We start from the raw sequence: 7,608 nt of genomic DNA, 5'->3' as shown, positions 1-7,608 counted from the left end.
GGACGAAGGCCTTTACCTATGAATAAAATATTTACGTAGTTGAGGAAGGAATCAGATTAGATGTTTTATGAAGCCGTTTCTAGAGGTCAGGGTTACGTTTCGGCTCATAACTACTAAATGATTATTTTACACCGGGAGAAGCCCGCCTGTAACAGGGATGTATCATTCTGATACATTTAAATACCAAGTAAAACGACATTGCAACTATTTGCCCGTGGCGCAAATTTACAGTGAGATAATGTGACGTGTTTGTTTTTTATTATTTAGGCACCTTATAATCGATGATGTCTTAGCAGTCGTGACGATCCCTGGAGGTGATGAAGTCAGTTGTTGCGGCGGCCACTCTCGATAACACGAAGACAATATATTATGGGGATCACAGTGATCTATGACCCTGAGTTAAAAAACCCGGAAACTGAATCTGAAGACTGAAGAAGAAGTTTCGGACTCGGATGGTGACATAAATAATATACCACTTCATAATGTCATTGTACGACTTTGGTTTGCAATAAAGTTACAATTTTTTAATATATTATATTTTAAGATAATATAATAATTAAAGATATTTAAAAATAAAGATAATATGTATGTATGTCATATAATTGAAGTAAAATGATAGTAGTTAGATAATTTGTTGCTTGTCCAGTCACTTTTTTTAATCTCTTGGTTACGTTTGATTGGGTTAGAACAGTGGACGGCAAATCGCGGCTCGCGAGCCACATGTAGCTCTTTGGCCCCTTGGGTGTGGCTCTGCCACAATTGACCACATACGGACTAAAACAGTGAAAGATAGAGCAGTCAAAATGTCTTCGAATATAACCAACCAGCAAGTCACAGATCTTAAATAATTGGTTTCAGCTTTATCAATAGCAGTTAACGAGCCTTGTGACATAAATAATACAGCACAAGTTTCTCGTTTTGTACGATTTATTTCATCTACAGGTCCTTAAGAAGAACTTGTAGGATTATTGCAGCTCAAATATCAAACACGTGGAGAGGATATTGCAAATGCTGTAATTGAGTGTATGGAAAACATCATATACGACTCGTTAAAATTGTGTAAATTTCAACAGAACAGTTAAGTATGACTGGCGTAAGAAAGAGGGGTGTTGCTATTTTGAAAGAAAAAAAATCACGAGATACTTGCTTACCAATGCATCATTCCTCAAGAAGAGCTTTGTGCGCAGACATTTGCAAAGTTATGAAATTGGTGATTAAGATTATCAACTCTATTATAGATAAAGCTTATGGATAAAGAATTATGGAGCTCTAAATTTGAAAATCTCTGTGCTGATATAGACATATTGGAGAAAAACAAATGTGAACACGTGTCACATTTTCACAAGTTTAGTAGTCTGCTTTGAAAGACCTGGAGAAGGAAGACATGATGATTTTAAATACCTGGAGTAGTATTCCTCACTCATATGATCAGTTGAAAAAACTGGCGTTTGCTGTTCTTACCCTTTCCGGTTCTACATATTCATGCGAACAATCTTTTTCAAGCATGAACCTTATCAAGAGAAAGATTGAGAAGTCGTTTTATTGATGAGAACCTGGAATCGTGCTTAAAATTAAAAACAACATACAAACCTGACTTACCCAAACTTTTCAAGGAGATGCAAGGCCATTGTTCACATTAAGTGGTTGTCAGTCATTGTCATGAATTAATTTTATGGATACCTTACCTACAATTTAATTTTTATTAATAAATAAGATCATTATGTAGGTGTACCTACCTATATAATAAGTTTAAGAAACTTGGCTCTGAAAAAAAATCTCAATCGTTGTACTGTTGATATTTGGCTCTGTTGACTAATAAGTACGCCGACCACTGGGATAGAACAATATTATTTAGCATACATAATTTTGAAAAACACTTCTGAGAAAATATATTATAACCAATAGAAAATACTTATAAATACATAGTGGATAATGCGCGGATTGGGGCGTAAACCCATGAGATGCAGGTTCGATCCTGCTGGGTGTCTTACTTTTTACAAAAAGATTTTTTCAAAATTATGCATGTTCAATAATTAGAATGGTACATTCTTAAATCTTGTGAATTATTCGTTGAGTAAAAGAAATAGTTAATTAAAAAATATTATTTAGGATAATGTTAACTCTATTTATCAGAAACCGCGGCATCCTCGCGGTTAGTTTTACAACAGCTACGGTAATGTTTGTTTAGTTCATTTTTACGACAGAACTTTTCACCGCAACCCGTACATTCATACATATGTTCTCCGACATGTGATCTTAAATGGACAGTCAAACAATACATTTGGTTGTACTTTTTGTCGCAATATTGACATGCAAACGGCTTCTCTCCGGTGTGTGTCAAACTATGTCTTTTCAAGTGGTCTCGGGCTATAAACCTGTCAGAAAAAAATTAAAAAAATGTTAAAATGGCGGTACATATTATATTTTCCATTATCCGTATTAGTTTATTATACTGAAGATTTTCAAACTTGTGATTGAAAACAATGCGATGAATTGGATCAAGTTATGGGAAAGGTTATATTAAGCGGAGCTGAGGAATAAATGAATTCAGTGGGTCGTTCATATACATTATGATTACGCTAAACTACACTACTGCAATTGACCCTCTGGGCCTACTGTAGCATTAAAAAGAATATATATAATTATATTTTCATTTATAAAAATTAAAAAAAAACCAGTCGGGAACCTTCATTGCAATTATTAACGCAGTGATATATTTCTTTATATAGTGAGGAACACACAAGAGGTAGTGCAATATTACCTTTTGTCACAAGTATCACATTTGAATTTCTTGATGCCTGAGTGGATTGTTTTATGCAAGCGGAGTGTTTTGGGATGATTGAAGGACTTATCGCAAATATCGCAGACCCAAGGCCTGGTACCCGTGTGAGTGTTCACATGTAATTTCAATGATGCTGAAATATAATCATGATTTTATTTACATATATCTCGAAAAATATTATTTATTACTTTACTTAGTATTTGGTGTCATCAATTTTCAAACTCCCATGAAATCAAAAACTTCAATTAGCAACATATAATATTATATTATTGATTGCACAAAAAAACTAATTGATCTGCGCTATCTGCGGCATTGGAATATTATATAATTAAAAATTATTTTTAAATGTAAACGTAAACAATTTAGTTACCAGTTTTTGCCACTGAAATGCCTAGTACCTACCATTACTCTTGAATTTCTTAGGGCACACATGACAGGCGAAGGGTGTAGCCGTAGAGTGACTGATAATGTGCATCTTTAGATTACCCAGTGTTCCAAAATGCTTGCCACATTCTGAGCACAGATAAGATTTGCTATCTCTGTGTGTTTGTATATGAGTAATCAGCCCGTTCAGGAATTTCAATGCTGAAAACATGGAATCAAATGACAAATAATTTGTATCATTCATCTTATAAAATACATCATGTAAATTATCATATAATTTATTTCTTTGCAAATGGCATATCGTCGCTGAATTGTTAAAACCAGAGATAAAAATGGAACCAAATCCCAGAACTGTGAGAACTGCTTGATTGTTTTGTAACAAAAACCGTCAATAAATTTTTGGGTTCCAGAGGTTATTTTTGATCATCATTTACTAATGTCGGAGCATTATATCTACATTCTTACCAGTAGCGTGCGTAGATGCTATGCAGAGGATCCTCAGAAATAAGTGATACTATGTATGTCATAATTTTCTTTTTTTGACTGTGTCCGATCCATATAGGATCGTAGTATGAGCCTTCACAGATTGAAGGTTCGTATTGACATATTTTAGTTTATACGAGAAATGGATGTTAGCCACTTCTTAGCTCCATACTCCGACTCCAAATACAAATTGAAAAATAATATGTGTATTTGCCAGATACAGGATTCGAACTTGGGACTGACTAAATTATAAGCCGATCGGCCATTGTAGGCGTATAATGATACCATGTATTTATTCTAAACTTATATTATATTACTTATTAGCAATCTTGATAATAGTGTGACAACAGAAATAACTATCGATTAATAAACCAGCCTATATAATTTAATGTAATTTATATCATTTTGTAAAATGGAATTCTAACAAAAAACTAAATTTACAATGAATCTAATTATTAATAGTTGGGTGTCTGGGTTGGTTGGCTAAGGATATTAATGAACGTGTCCGGAAATCTGTACGTATGCAGTTCGCCGTATCACACTTCACCGTGAAATGTTGTATTGGAAATATATGGTCGTATATTAAAGACCGTCCAACCTCTTTGGGTCGTAGAGTACTGAGATAAAATTCATGTCTAAATGGATTATTTGTTAGGTTAGGTTTTCATTCTTGAAGGAAGATTATTGTCTGAAATTGGTGCTATAGAGATGACCATATAATATAGTCATCTCTTTCCGATAAGAAAGCTCACGGCGAGCTGTGCTACGGTGAAATGTAATACGTACAATTTAAATGTTACCATTAATGAAAGTACTTACATTTATTACAATATATACATAAGTAAGGTTTATCTAGGATAATTCTCTCCTTTATCGGATGTTGTACGAAATGCGTGTGGAAGTCCAGTTTTCGGGTAAAAGTTTCCATACATATTTTGCAACAGAATACATCAGCAATATTATCATGAACTACTGTTCTCATATGAGTGATATATTCATCGTGGGATCTGAATATGTCATTGCACTGTAGGCATGTTTTATGTCCTTTTAATTTTGAATTAAAAGCACTTGCGTCATTTTTATGGGCCATATTCATATGATTCAATAAATTGTTCTCATTTTGAAAAGTTTCAGAACATTGCAGGCATTCAAAAACATTATGGACTTTTAAATGTTCAGAAAGTGCCGATTTCAAAACAAAAGCTTTGTGACATGTTTTACAGTCAAATTTAGGTTTTTCCAACAGGTTGTTTTTCAATTTAGAGTTGATTTTGAAGTTCTGTTTGTTTTCAGATTGATAAGTAGTTTTTAGGACTGTATTGTTTTCATTTATTGGTAAAATTTTGAAAGGTTTCGCCGCATCTACTGCATGTTCGATTTCCTCGTCACTATCATCAATATGCACTAATATAATATTATCATCTTCCAATGACGATGTACTATTCGCAATTATATTTCGCATGATTAAATCATTTTTTTCGCACTGCAAACGAAATTCATATGAAGTCTGTAGTTTTTTAGCGCAGCTTTGACAGACATTTTTAGGAAGCCCATCTTCGGTTGAAACCTATAAGGAGAAATAAACACAGGTCGGTTTAAAAAATAAATCTCATTGACCTGCTGACCTAATATTAATACATTGGTTATTACGAGGAAGATGGGACCGACTGAATTTGCTCGTTATAAGCGTTACTTGTTATATCAGAGAATAGGTATTTTTAAATGAGCGGTCACATTACGCAAAAAGTCGAAAATAAATCTCATTGACCTGCTGCCCTAATATTAATACATTGGTTATTACGAGGAAGATGGGACCGACTGAATTTGCTCGTTATAAGCGTTACTCGTTATATCAGAGAATATGTATGTTTAAATGAGTGGTCACATTGCACAAAAAGTCGGAAAAAAAAAATCTGAAAACCATCGTAAAAATCCCAGAAACAAGCATGGCATTCATAAACTACAAATGAAGTTGTTTTTTCAACCATATGCGTGGATACTTTTTTTATTATTGTCAGCGAAACATCAATTAGGTAGGTACTTAGACACTTAACTAGTGTCATAAACGTAATCCGACCCTGGCGGCATCCTGTCTGATCGGATCTTATTGCTTAGGGTCGAAATGTTTTAAAACGATTGACACATTAACAGTATTTTAGCTCGGTATATCCGATAAGTTACTCGTTATAACAGTCAATAAATGTAAGAAGAAAATCATAAACCAAAATGTCAACGAATGTTTCCTCATTACATCCGAGGTCGTAATAACCGAGTTCGACTGTATAATACAATTGTTGATCTAGCAGAGATTATTGAATCTCAACCTCTCCTTATTACCCTAGTAGAATTCAGGATTAAGCGCCTTAAATACCACAAGGCTCCCAAAAACAATGAAATAAACAATAGCACAATAAAACATCTTCCCGATAGCGGCGCCACTGCTCTAACCAATATTTTTAATGCATGCCTCGAGCAAGCTCATTTTCCTACCTCCTGGAAATCAGCAGATATAATTTTAATTCCCAAACCAGGAAAAGACCATTCACTCCCTGCAAATCATCGACCAATCAGCTTGGTCCCAGCTATGAGCAAATTATTAGAACAAGTCATTAAATCACAAATAGAATCTCCTGTCAGAGACAAAAAACTTATTCCAGATGAGCAACATGGTTTTCGAGCCAGCCATTCTACTAATCATCAGTTACTGCGGGTCACCGAATTCATTGTTGATGGATTCAATCACCACCATTTCACAACTGGTCTCTCCTTAGACAGATGAAGTATGGATTGAAGGCACTATAGTTAAACTTTTCGAAGCTGGTCTTGAACCTCAGATAATAAAAGTTCTATACTCTTTCCTTGGTGACAGACAATTACACATGGTTTTTACGCAATACCACTCTTCATAGAGACCTTGAACGTAGAAACCATTTACGACCATGTCTTGAAACTTTCTAAAAAAATCTACAGTTTCATGATAGCAGACTTCCCAAAGCAGTCGATCAAAGATCTCAACAATTACGATCCAGCTATCCCCACCAAATTTTCGAGACCACGAGCAATGCTACCCTTAAAGTCTTCTTAGCCTATATTTTTTCCCTACAGTAGGAGACAAAAAAGGAGGCCATATGGTACCCTCTCCATCAAAATAGATATAAAAAATAAAATATCCGCAGTGCTGACTAAGTCAATTCGAAGGAGAAACCACTGTATATCCCCTATTTTACCCATTTCTTTTTCATTTTTTCTTCAGACCCACGACAAAGAGCTATGCGCTCTTCGTTAATAGGTATACAAACGCGAGTACTACAGATGAGGAGGATAAAAGGCCGTTTGGCCTTAGATTATACCTATATATTATTATAATTGAATTGAACTGACAAATGTTAATTACCTCCAAAGCGGTACACTTATTAAAAATATATGCAAGAGTCTGTTGCGATTCGGTATCTTTAATGTCTATCACTTTGGACAAATCAACACACCCATCATCAACCCTCATGCACGCCCTACAGCTTTCGTGATTGACGATAACCTGATCCTGATAATAATATTTGTCCATTTCTATTACTTTAGTAATAAAGCTTGCAGCATCAATTTTCAAACTTTGTAATAATACGTATCACTATACACTCTAGTCAGTCTAGTCTAATATGCTCTTAATAAATCTCTTTGTATGATATTATTATTTGGTACTTTTATGTTGTGTCAAAAAATCCAAGCAACATTGAGTCCATAGACTAATATAGTTATTGAGCCCATAGACAACAACTATGGATTGGGATCAGTGCTGCCATATTTTGAAAGTGGAATTATAGTACAGAGCCTCCAAAATTATAGTATTTGGGAATAAAATATAGTACGCGTTGTCATCTGTTAAAAATGTATAGGTTTTTTGTAACTCAGAAAAAAAAATAACGGAGAATTTAGTAGTGTGTAAAAATATTTCGCCGCGGGCC

General features: G+C 34.4%; 1 long non-coding RNA gene across 1 annotated transcript; it reads right to left on the bottom strand.

The window, feature by feature from the left end:
* Positions 1 to 2,087: 2,087 nt before the first annotated feature.
* LOC147070848 (uncharacterized) lies at positions 2,088 to 7,378 on the bottom strand. The gene is made up of 5 exons (XR_015070893.1): positions 7,044 to 7,378; positions 4,469 to 5,216; positions 3,185 to 3,367; positions 2,762 to 2,915; positions 2,088 to 2,375 (listed from the first exon to the last, which is right to left on the bottom strand). It is a non-coding gene; the product is annotated as an uncharacterized LOC147070848 (long non-coding RNA).
* Between the last annotated feature and the right edge of the window lie 230 nt (positions 7,379 to 7,608).

This window comes from Rhyacophila brunnea, unplaced genomic scaffold, assembly GCF_057557595.1.
Source record: "Rhyacophila brunnea isolate RB1 unplaced genomic scaffold, BYU_Rbru_1.0 scaffold_21, whole genome shotgun sequence".
NCBI lineage: Eukaryota > Metazoa > Arthropoda > Insecta > Trichoptera > Rhyacophilidae > Rhyacophila > Rhyacophila brunnea.
Note: the sequence above shows the minus strand (reverse complement) of the source record. Positions and strands in the feature narration are given on the sequence as shown.